Here is a 12,500-nt window from a genome sequence, read left to right on the forward strand (position 1 = left end):
AGCCCCTGTCAGGGGGACTTGCACCGTCGCAAACTCCCGGGAACGTTGCCTCCCATACACCACATTTCCCGACCGCCTGCAAGGACGGGGGATTCGGTGCTGGGCTAGGTCCCGTTTCGCTCGCAGCTACTCAGGGAATCCCTGTTGGTTTCTTTTCCTCCGCTTAGTGATATGCTTAAATTCAGCGGGTTGTCTCGCCTGATCTGAGGTCGACACAGATGTGCGCTCTCGCGTTCGATTCCGGCGCGGTCCAGCGCGCGCGCGCGTCCTTCCCCAATCGTCCGGCCGACGCCTTCCGCCCATTCCCCGCTCACAGTCGGCAGCACCCTCGGCGACTGCGAGCGAGACTGGAAGGCGCCGCTGGCCGGCGCTCGGGACCGCGCGCATGCGGTTTGCGCGGATAACGCAGAGAGTTTCGAGCCCCCGACCGCCGCGGCCGAATTTTTCCCTGCCGCACCTCTCTTTCCCTCGAGAGAGCGACCTCGGCCTGGCGTAGGGGCATCGTCAAGTTTTGCGTCGCCCCCGCCCCAACTGGAGTGGCCCAGTTTTTCTCGGGGCAGAGACTGCGAAGCACTTAGACCGACGGCGGACTGCGCTCGCAACGAGATCGCGTCCGTTCGACCCTTACTCGACTTTGCGCCCGTTCGAGGAGGCGGTCCCTTTGCATCGGGTCCGGGGGGACCCCTTCGTCACCGCGCCACGGCGCGCCTCTGCGCTTCGCCCGAAACTGCCGCGCACGAAACGCTTTCGCGCGCCTGTCGCCTCCCCGCACCCCCGCGCGAGATCTCCCTTCTTCTCGCGCGGGCGTGCCCGGACAGGGCGCTCCCGTCTCTGCGTTTCTCGCAGCAGTTCGGCTACACGTACGCGGGCCAGCGGGCAACGCTTTGCCGCCCGTCCACACGGCCTCGTCTCCCGTCGGGACCGCGCTTTCCCTGCAGGTAATCCCTTCCTGCGGCGGTCGACTTCGGAGGCCAGACGCTCTACGGCTAGCAGCCGCCGTCCCGCGTTACGTCGTCTGCGCAGGGCGACCCGACTCGGCCGCTTGGAGCGCGGCTGAAGGGTTCGACCCACTCTCCTCTTTCGCAAAGTCTTTCGAGGGATCTTCGGCGTTTCGTACAGAGCCGTCCTCTTTGCCGACACGGTCAAAACGAGTCGCCGGCCGCGCCATCCCCGGGCGCCGGCGTCTCTCTTGATATATGATCCGACCCTCAGACAGACGAACCCAAGGGAAGACCCAAGGGCGCAATGTGCGTTCGAAGAATCAGTGCTCAGTGTGTCCTGCAATTCACACCAAGTCTCGCAGCTGGCTGCGTTCTTCATCGACCCGAGAACCGAGTGATCCACCGCTTAGAGTCGTGCATTTGGTTTGTTCAATTCCGTACAGTACAACCAGGGTTTTAGGCACCGGGCTCCTCCCCTGGCCTCCCCGACTGCAGTTTCGTCCGACAATTCCACGTTCCAGCAGCCGTCCGTTCGGCATGCTTGCGCGGTGCCTCAAAGCCGAGGCGAGCAAGGTCTCTTCGAAGCTTGTGTGCGACAATGGCTTGCGCGTCGCTAGAGACGACGAGGCATTTGGCAACCCTAAGGCAGACGTGCAACGGCGCTCTCAAGTTCCGGTCTTCGCTGGTGCCGTTTTTTTTGCTGTTCACGGTTTGCTGTTCAGCCCGTTTTCTTTAAGCGGTCGCACGGGTCCGACGACCATCGGTTCACCAGGAAGCACACCGGTAACTTCGTCATCAATTGGGCAATAACACAGAGCTTTTGCGCCGTTCCCCGAGCACGTTTGTTCTGCCGTTGTGTTCGCAGCGACGTCACCCCCGGACTCCCAAGCAGCGGTAGCTCTGTGTGGACGGTTCTCTGCCGCCCACCGCTGCGCCCTCTTTGGGGAAGGGGTCATTTTTCGCTCAGAAATGCCCCTCGAGTCCGCCGCCCCAAGGGTGCGCCCTCGTGCTGCGCCCTATCCGACCATTTCGCCACATCATTGCTTCGCTTAAGAGACAGGCACCGCCTAGCCGTGGCTACGCAGCGCGTACTTGGACAGCCGCCAGACGGGCGTTCGTCAGACTACTCCCGCAACAGGAGTCCACCGGCCACAGTGCCATGGACGGCGTTTCGGTATCGCACCGGCAGACTACTCGAAGGCTGGGAAGGACGAAGCAGCAGGAGAACCCCGCTGCCGCAGGTGCGTTCAAAATGCGGGATTACAACCCCTCGTCCCTTTTTTTCCCGGTGCCTCCTTTCGCCCCGCCGCCACGGCTTCAGACATCGCGCCCGCACTGCGAGACCTCTTGCGGCGGCCGTTCCTTATAAGTACTGGGCCGCACGCGTCCCGCCGCGCGCGCGTTGTTGCGAAGAGTTACTTTTCCGGAGCCGGCGAGCCGCGTTTCCTCTCGTACTCCGCAGCAGCCGCCGCCGTTCCCTTGGCGGCGGGCAAGCCTTTCCCTCGGCCAGCCTACCGACTCCGTCGCGACTCTCATGAGCCAGCGAGCCGCGTTTCCTCTCGTACTCCGCAGCAGCCGCCGCCGTTCCCTTGGCGGCGGGCCGGCCTTTCCCTCGGCCGGCCTACCGACTCGGTCGCAACTCTAACGAGAGCCAGCGAGCTGCGGTTCCTTTCGTACTTCGCAGCAGCCGCCGCCGTTCCCTTGGCAGCGGGCCGGCCTTTTCCCTCGGCCAGCCTACCGGCTACGTTCGAGTCTCTCCGACAACGAGTGTCGAAGACCGAAAGCCCACCAGATTGGTGCGTTACGCCGTTCGAACCCACGGAAGCAGTCCGTCCGACATTCCCTTGGTGACGGACCTCCGCTGGGCGTAACAATTTTTGCAGAGATGCGGCATCAGAATCTCGCAACTCCGCTGTTGAGGCCTTCCCCCGCTTATAAGCGGGGGCGGCGCCGGGTGTGACAAGCACAATCCGGTAATGATCCTTCCGCAGGTTCACCTACGGAAACCTTGTTACGACTTTTACTTCCTCTAAATGATCAAGTTTGGTCATCTTTCCAACAGACCGGCGCAACCGAAAGGCCGCGCCGGACATCGGTCCGAAGACCTCACTAAATCATTCAATCGGTAGTAGCGACGGGCGGTGTGTACAAAGGGCAGGGACGTAATCAACGCGAGCTTATGACTCGCGCTTACTGGGAATTCCTCGTTCAAGGGGAACAATTGCAAGCCCCTATCCCAATCACGAAGGAAGTTCCACGGGTTACCCAGTCTTTTCAGACAGGGATAAAGACACGCTGCTTCCTTCAGTGTAGCGCGCGTGCGGCCCCGGACATCTAAGGGCATCACAGACCTGTTATTGCTCTGTTTCGTGCGGCTAGGAGCCGCTTGTCCCTCTAAGAAGGTTGTAAGGTGCTGGGAACCCCGCACCTATTTAATAGGCTAGAGTCTCGTTCGTTATCGGAATTAACCAGACAAATCGCTCCACCAACTAAGAACGGCCATGCACCACCATCCACCGAATCAAGAAAGAGCTCTCAATCTGTCAATCCTCCCAGTGTCCGGGCCGGGTAAGTTTTCCCGTGTTGAGTCAAATTAAGCCGCAGGCTCCACTCCTGGTGGTGCCCTTCCGTCAATTCCTTTAAGTTTCAGCTTTGCAACCATACTTCCCCCGGAACCCAAATACTTTGGTTTCCCGGAAGCTGCCCGCCGAGTCATTTGAGTAACTCAGGCGGATCGCTGGTTGGCATCGTTTATGGTCAGAACTAGGGCGGTATCTGATCGCCTTCGAACCTCTGACTTTCGTTCTTGATCAAAGAAAACATTCTTGGCAAATGCTTTCGCAGTAGTTCGTCTTGCGACGGTCCAAGAATTTCACCTCTAGCGCCGCAATACGAATGCCCCCGTCTGTCCCTCTTAATCATTACCCCGTATTCCAAAAACCAACAGAACAGAAACGGGGTCTTGTTCTATTATTCCATGCAAGTTTATTCAGGCGACTCGCCTGCGTTGAGCACTCTAATTTTTTCAAAGTAAAAGCGCAGGCCTCCTCGAGACGCACCAATGAAGGGCACCAAGAGAGGACCGGCATGATGTTCAGTCCGAGCCGTCGCATCGGGTAGATGCACTACTCGTCTGGAACTGAGATCCAACTACGAGCTTTTTAACCGCAGCAGCTTTAGTATACGCTATTGGAGCTGGAATTACCGCGGCTGCTGGCACCAGACTTGCCCTCCAATTGATCCTCGTTAAAGGATTTAGAGTGTACTCATTTCAATTACGGGGCCTCAAAAGAGTCCCGTATTGTTATTTTTCGTCACTACCTCCCCGTGCCGGGAGTGGGTAATTTGCGCGCCTGCTGCCTTCCTTGGATGTGGTAGCCGTTTCTCAGGCTCCCTCTCCGGAATCGAACCCTGATTCTCCGTTACCCGTAACAACCATGGTAGGCAAGTAACCTACCATCGAAAGTTGATAAGGCAGACACTTGAAAGAAACGTCGCCGGCTCATGGCCATGCGATCAGCACAAAGTTATCCAGAGTCACCACAGAGTACGGGCAGAACCCGATGGGTCTTGGTCTAATAAAAGCGCCCGTCAGCCAAAGGCCTTCAGGCTCAATGCATGTATTAGCTCTAGAATTGCCACAGTTGTCCAAGTAGAAAGAAACGATCTAAGGAACCATAACTGATTTAATGAGCCATTCGCGGTTTCGCCTTATTTCGGCATGTACTTAGACATGCATGGCTTAATCTTTGAGACAAGCATATGATTACTGGCAGGATCAACCAGGTAGATGCATAGGCAAACCCTTGTCGCTCCTCAAGGGAGCCCTGTCGCGGCCGATCGGGGCCCCTCTCACCCCTCGGCGCGCGACGCGCATCTTTTTCGCGGCAGCTCTCGCTGCCCGTGCATCGTTCGAGCTCGCTGCGGCATCCGACCCGAAGGCCCGGTTATCACCGCGCGGCAAGAGAGCACGCGCCCTTAGGCAAAGCATTTGTAACGCGCCCACCAGTGCGCACGCGGCCGCTAGGGCCGCGGCGTTCAGGCACTGGACGGCGCTTGCTGCGTAGCCGAGACGGCCTAGCCGCCAGACGACGGGACACGCCCGCGTCTTCGGCGCAGTCGCACGGAATCGAGTCCGGGTAGCACGGAACACACTTCGTAACACGTGGGAACAGCGTCGTCCGACAACCAGCCCCTATCGCAGACGCGGATGAGGCTGCAGACGAATGCCGTGGGGTCCACGGGACGGGGACACGCTGGGCACGAGGCCGCATATCAAGACCCGTACGGCGCGCGCGCGCTCGGGCGCACGCCACCGACAGTGCCACAAGGACCCCCATATAGTAGCAGCGATAAGTACCCAGACCTCCGTGGGTTGGTAAGTGGCCGTACTCGTGCCGATCTCGCCGTAAATTTGGCGCAAATCGTGCGCGCCCATCGGGCGGCATCGCGGCGCGCGCGTTTCGCGGCGCCCCGCGCGAGCCGAACTCGTGGACTTTGCCGTGGCGCTTGGCGCCGTGCTCGAGGCGCCTTCGCCGCAAGAGCCGCGCAAATCGTGCGGCACCCATCGGCGGCATCGCGGCGCGCGCGTTTCGCGGCGCCCCGCGCGAACCGAACTCGTGGACTTTGCCGTGGCGCTATCGGCCCCTCTGTCGGTACCGCGGTTCCGCCGCGGGACCTGGCCAAATCGCGGGCGCGGCAGCGCAGGCCGGCATCGCGGCGCACCACACGAGCCGTACTCGTGGCGCTTTCGGATCAAGTGTCGCACAAATCGTGCAAATGCCATGGGCCGAGGTCGCCAAATGCACAAATGCGCCTCCGGGGCGTCGAGAGCCGCGTTTCGGACTTCGCCGACGAAGCGCGCACTCTACACCTCCGCGTCTGCCGCGGCGGTATGCCCCCCTTATATATGCAGCGATAAGAACCCAGACCTCCGTGGGTTGGTAAGTGGCCGTACTCGTGCCGATCTCGCCGTAAATTTGGCGCAAATCGTGCGCGCCCATCGGGCGGCATCGCGGCGCGCGCGTTTCGCGGCGCCCCGCGCGAGCCGAACTCGTGGACTTTGCCGTGGCGCGTGGCGCCGTGCTCGAGGCGCCTTCGCCGCAAGAGCCGCGCAAATCGTGCGGCACCCATCGGCGGCATCGCGGCGCGCGCGTTTCGCGGCGCCCCGCGCGAGCCGAACTCGTGGACTTTGCCGTGGCGCTTGGCGCCGTGCTCGAGGCGCCTTCGCCGCAAGAGCCGCGCAAATCGTGCGGCACCCATCGGCGGCATCGCGGCGCGCGCGTTTCGCGGCGCCCCGCGCGAGCCGAACTCGTGGACTTTGCCGTGGCGCTATCGGCGCCTCTGTCGGTACCGCGGTTCCGCCGCGGGACCTGGCCAAATCGCGGGCGCGGCAGCGCGGCCGGCATCGCGGCGCACCACACGAGCCGTACTCGTGGACTTTGCCGCCGCGCTAAACGCCGTACTCGAGGCGCTTTCGGATCAAGTGTCGCACAAATCGTGCGCGAACTCGTGCAAATGCCATGGGCCGAGGTCGCCAAATGCACAAATGCGCCTCCGGGGCGGCGAGAGGCGCGTTTCGGACTTCGCCGACGATGCGCGCACTCTACGCCTCCGCGTCTGCCGCGGCGGTATGCCCCCCTTATATATGCAGCGATAAGTACCCAGACCTCCGCGGGTCGGCCGGGGCGGCCTCTCTTGAACTGCTATAACTCCGCCGGGCGACGCACTAGAGTGGCGCAAAAGGTATCAAATTCTTCGTCTTTCAGAGGGCTATACGCTGATGTAAAAACTGAACGGCCCGACTTAACGGGACCAGCGCGAAGTTTGTAAATGTCGTTGGACCGTGCCCGAGCCAGACAGCCTAAACGCCCGTATCTTGGGATAGATAAAAAGCACAGAGGCGAAGAGGGTGGCAAAAGCTTCGCGCTTTCCAGCCCAATACGCCGATGCAAAATTCGCACGCCTCCGATGCCTGGTACGGCCGCAAACAATTCTCAAACGTTACCGGGGCGAGGAGTCCTTTGTGCAGGGGCGAGCGCTTATCGCTTGTATCTTTCGATGGGGCAAGAAGAGAGAGGCGAATGTGGCACCAAACGATTTGCCGCTCCGAGACCTATCCTGCGATGGAAAAGTCGTGCGCCTCCGATTTGCGGGAGAGCGGCAAAAACTTGAAAACTCTATCGCGTCCGCCCCAGGCGAGACCGCCTGAACGCCTCTATCTTCGGCTAGTGAAGAAGCAGGCGGACGAGTTTGAGTTTGAATTTATTTCCACAAACAAGGAGATACAATTGTTGTGAGAGATACAAGGGGAAAAAGCTTCTCAGGGTCAGCTTGACCGACCACAGTGCCGTTACAGAGGCTGCAGCAGGGCGGAAGTGAAGGCTTATAAATGAACCAGGGGTTAATACAAATTCAAAACAAGAAACCCAAAAAGATACAATTGCAACAGTAAAAGAAAAAGAAAACGCCGTACACCGCTTATTACAGAAAGACATAGAGGCGCACAAAAATATCTCAGGCAGGTTTCTCAAAAAACAAAACAAAAACAAGTGAGCACGTCGATGTCACATCGAGTAATGTCATTTAGTGACTTCGGCAACCTGTAGCTTAACATTTGTTGACCACAATTAGTTCGCTTGCGAGAAACACACCAAGTCTCCGGATGCTGGAGTAGTGTAGGGGGCAACGCGTATTTTTTTTAGATTTTCTTTTTTTTATTCACGAAAGTCCGACAACACAGTGCCTTGGTGCAGAGGGCAGACGAACGGCGAAAATCAATCCGCCTGACTGGGCCCTATGCACCACTCGAACGCAACAGCAAGGAGCACTTATATAGACACGCAGATACACGTTATAATGACCACAATAATTGTAGAGCACAACTTTCAAGTATAAACGTTCATTCCATTCTTATTACTCAGAAAACGCGTCTAAAAAATCGCAGAAAAGGACAGTGCAAGAGAAGACAAATAAAACATAACTATAGAAACTGAATGCGCGCCTAGAAAAAAAAAAACCAAAAAAAATATCAGAACAGACCAATGTGGAAGACTGGGCGAGTTGGTGGGTAGTCATTCTAGAAAAAAACAGCGCACACAGGACAGGGACCAAGGGAAGAACCGACGACACGAGCGCTGACTTACAACTGATTTTGATTAAGCGGAAAGTGAACACTATATTTAGGAAGGAAGTAGCAGGTACAATCAGAGGCAGTCAACGTCAAAGAGGTGTAAATGGCCGATAAAATCGATAAAACCGTAAGGGGTGAAGATAAAACAAGATAAAACTCAACAGATGACAAGCCATGGTGTAAAGAACGCTAAGACACGTGAGTAACACGTACAATGCCATGAATAACAAAAAACCGAATACAATCAACAGGTGGAAGGCATCTGAACGTGTGAACAAAAGCAGTGTGAACAAAATTTAACAACTGACATGCGCTTGAAACGGATAACCAGGCACATAACTCACACATTCATCGGTTTTCTTTTTTCTTTTCTTGAGAGGTACGCCACTTCTTTTTCTGATAAAACTACAGATGGCGCGCTGACGCAGTTGTATTTATTGGATTTTATGTTGAAGGCTTCCCTACTTATTTGATCCGAGTGGCTTCCTATGATTTTACAGTTTTCAAATTCAGGATGACAAGCACTGCAAATGTCTGTACAAGGCTTTCTCGAGTTACTTTCAAGGTACCTGTCCTCAACCTACTGTGCATGGAACGAGCACATTTACCTGCAAAAATCTGGAATACCCATAGGATCATGTTTAGCACCCATACTCAGTGACATTTTTCTGGCGTCTACAGACAGGACCTTGGCTTCCATCCTTCCCAGCTCATCTGTTATAAGGACGTTTCGGTATGTCGATGATTATCTCGTGGTCATAAATAGCCACAAGCAGGCGTTCCACTCAGACCTTCAGAATATTTTGCATACTTTCACTTCGACCATGTTCCCTCTAATCGTAACTCACGAGGTGCCAGTAGACAGCACTATCAGATTTCTTGACATCAAGCTGGAATTCCAGGTCCATCACATTAGTTGGAACTATGAACCACGTAATAAGAAACCGGCGATTCATTACCATTCAGCACATTCGAAATTAGTGAAGAGAGCAATCGCGAGTCTTTGCATGTCTAACGCGCTCAAGAGATCATGTCCTCACAGCATGCTTTCCAGCTTTGACACACAACGCAAATAGGTTATTAGGGGCAGGCTATCCCAATCACCTGTTCATCTCCGTCGCCCAGAAGCTTCAAAAGCGGGTGAAAGGAAAAGAAAGGATAAATGAAGGAGGTAGAGACAAAGAAAAAAAGAAACAAAAAGTCGCAGTGATCCCTTATCTCCACGCTCTGTCCCATAATCTGAAAGAAGTCATGAATAAAGCAAAGGTGAAGGTGGTGTTTTCAGCTCCGGAAAAGCTTGCAAATATCTGCAACCGCGTTAACCCTCCTTCCAAGACAGCAAGAACATGCAGCAAAAAACATCGTAAACAATTCGTACCGTGTCAGAAGGAAGTAATTTATTCAATACCTTTAACTTGCGGAGACAAATATATTGGTCAGACGGGCAGATGTAGTAATGACCGATTGCGGGAACGTAATAAAGATGTGGAAAAGGGGGTAAAAGGACACATAGCAGCCCGCATAGGAATTTGCAGTGCTTGTCATCCTGAATTTGAAAACTGCAAAATCATAGGAAGCCACTCGGATCAAATAAGTAGGGAAGCCTTCAACATAAAATCCAATAAATACAACTGCGGCAGTGCGCCATCTGTAGTCTTATCAGAAAAAGAAGTGGCGTACCTCTCAAGAAAAGAAAAAAAGAAAACGGATGAATGTGTGAGTTATGTGCCTGGTTATCCGTTTCAAGCGCATGTCAGTTGTTAAACTTTGTTCACACTGCTTAAATCCTTGTCACCTTCACATGCCTTCCACCTGTTGATTGTATTCGAATTTTTTTTTGTTATTCAAGGCACTGTACGTGTTATTCACGTGTCTTAGCGTTTTTATGGTTCTTTACACCATGGCTTGTCATCTGTTGAGTTTTATCTTGTTTTATCTTCACCCCTTACGGTTTTATCGATTTTATCGGCCATTTACACCGCTTTGACGTTGACTGCCTCTGATTGTATCTGCTACTTCCTTCCTATATATAGTGTTCACTTTCCGCTTAATAAAATCAGTTGTAAGTCAGCGCTCGCGTCGTCGGTTCTTCCCTTGGTCCCTGTCCTGTGTGCGCTGTTTTTTTCTAGAATCAGAACAGAGCATTGCAAGAGCCGACACAGATGCAACGTATGTGTAGAAACTAACTGTGTACCTACCAAGAAAATTAAAACAAATGTGCTAAAGTTATAAGCAGGAAAAATAAAATAAAAAACTACAGTGCATTTCCCAGGAAGTGACTTTTCGCTCGCTTACGAAAAGCAGACAGGGAAAGATGAATTAAATCGGGATGGGTTCCAGTTCAAATGCTGCGTAGCAGAGTTGGTTCTGTTTCTTGGTTTCTGTATATTTGTGCGTCTAAACCCATATCGTAGGTGAATTTGGAAAAAAAAAAACAACAAAAAACATTGTTGTCGATTGGCTACGAGTTCCAGGAATGCCGCCCGACACTGTCGCTGGCAGTGTAACGTTTGTATAGGTAGTACTCGCTGAAGTAGGAATATGTGGAGTCATATCTTGAAAAATTTTCAACAAAGCGAATAGATCTCTTTTGCAATAAAAAGGGCATTTCAAGATTACATTTCCCAGTGACTGCCCAGATAAGCGAACAATAGCGAAACCTGGAATGAACTGCACTGAAATAAAGCTGGCGCAAAAAATGTCCGTTGGTCAGCGACATCAAACTTTCCAAATGTTGAAAAGTGTTTGTTCGTTACATTGGCGAGAGCTTCGCCTCTTAGTACCCCCCGCCCCAGTTTAGATATCATCAACCGGGATTTCTGTTTGCGGTATTTTGTAGAGTTTCCTCTACAGTACGCCAGGTCTTTTGCGGATCGCAGTGAATTCGTTAGAACCTTCCACTGCAGTGATGAATTCGAGATTTATATACGTCCGAACCTAATTTATTCCTATCTTATTTATGCTGTTCTAGAATTGACAGCTCTCTCGTTTATTTTTTTTTTTAAATATGCCAAACAGGTGATTTCGGCCTCTTATGCGCTTTACTAAAGCAGAAGTTTTTCGCAAGTTTTTGGCGCTTTTTTGCCCTTGGTTAACATTGCTACAGTAAAAGCGCAGCTCTATTATTTTTTGCGACTATTGTGTACTACATTAGGGTCAATTTCGCAAAGACAGTACACATTGGAGACCATGTGTTCATTTTTTTTTTTCCTGTGTTACAGGCTGAACCGAGGTGTAGTGATTTGTGCACGCCATCTTGGAATAAAGCAAGAGGTGGTCACTAAAATCACTCAGCAAGACACCTGGGTCCTGTTCGTCGCAATTAGTAAAGCATAAATCAATTAGGGTCTCACCCGACCCCAAGTAGCACGTGTAGGCGCATTAACAATGTTAGAGAAAACATGTAAAGAAATGATGTCGAGAAAGTCACTTGTTGCCGCTGATTGTTCCAACACATGTCATGGTAAAATCGGCCATAATTACAATTGGTTTCTTATCGGTATGCTATCAAGAAAAGAACAAAATTCTTGCAAAGGGGGCCGATAACCAACACCGAACACAGAACCGCTTCTATTGATAAAAATCGCAGACTTGAAAAACTGTGCTTCTATAAAAGAATATTTTTAACCTACAGTGCAACTCCACCGCCTTTATTATTTTTCCTAGACCGCACCTGTATCCTTCGAAGCGGACGATGTCCGCAGTTTGTGCATACCATGTTTCACTGAATGGCAATATGTCAAAACTGCGGTTTGAAGAAGATAAAGAAAAAAGAAATGTTGACCTCCTCATCCTTATTCTTTAGGCTACGCACGTTTGCGGAACAAAAGAAAACTGTGGACCGGGCTTGTGCGGCCGGCCCGTTTTAGAACATCGAAAGAACTAGAATCTCGGTAAACACGGTCTCGCATTACGAATGGCATTCCTCGCACACCAAGCAGTGCAGTCATCCCCATTTTACTCAGGTCATTTTCATCTCGGATGCGGATGGCTCGCGTTCTGGCCTGCAGCCTTTCGCGCAAGGACATGCCCGTTTTCCCGCCACGCGAACGCATAGCCCTTTCCTGTACCGTTTTCACGTGCCAGGAAATCAGACCGGCGCACACGTCTTTCTGCTTGGAAATAACTCGGATCTTCTAGGTGCTGTCTGCGAAGGAAAGGCGCGTTATAAATCAAGGGTTTTACGGAAAGCGGAAGGCATCCGACAGAACGGACGAGACTAGGCACCTTAGACGGCCGCGAAAAATTCCGAAACGGTACCGGGGCGATCACTTATCGCTTGCCCTATCTTCCGATAGGGCAAAAGGAAAGAGACGTATGAGGCACCAAACCGTTCGCCGCTCCGAGGCCCATCCGCGGATGTTAAATTCGTAAGCCTCCGAAACAGGGTGCGGCCGTAAAAAATTCCCGAACTCGACAGTGTGCTC

General features: G+C 53.1%; 2 non-coding genes and 1 pseudogene across 2 annotated transcripts; all 3 read right to left on the reverse strand.

The window, feature by feature from the left end:
- LOC144111598 (large subunit ribosomal RNA) overlaps positions 1-212 on the reverse strand; it is a 5,044-nt pseudogene extending 4,832 nt beyond the window's left edge.
- Positions 213-1,202: 990 nt separating this feature from the next.
- Positions 1,203-1,355, reverse strand: LOC144111670 (5.8S ribosomal RNA). Its single transcript, XR_013310130.1, has one exon. It is a non-coding gene; the product is annotated as a 5.8S ribosomal RNA (ribosomal RNA).
- A 1,560-nt stretch (positions 1,356-2,915) lies between these two features.
- On the reverse strand, positions 2,916-4,730 carry LOC144111559 (small subunit ribosomal RNA). Its single transcript, XR_013310087.1, has one exon. It is a non-coding gene; the product is annotated as a small subunit ribosomal RNA (ribosomal RNA).
- Positions 4,731-12,500: the final 7,770 nt, after the last annotated feature.

This window comes from Amblyomma americanum, chromosome 11 (assembly GCF_052857255.1).
Source record: "Amblyomma americanum isolate KBUSLIRL-KWMA chromosome 11, ASM5285725v1, whole genome shotgun sequence".
Classification (NCBI taxonomy): Eukaryota; Metazoa; Arthropoda; class Arachnida; order Ixodida; family Ixodidae; genus Amblyomma; species Amblyomma americanum.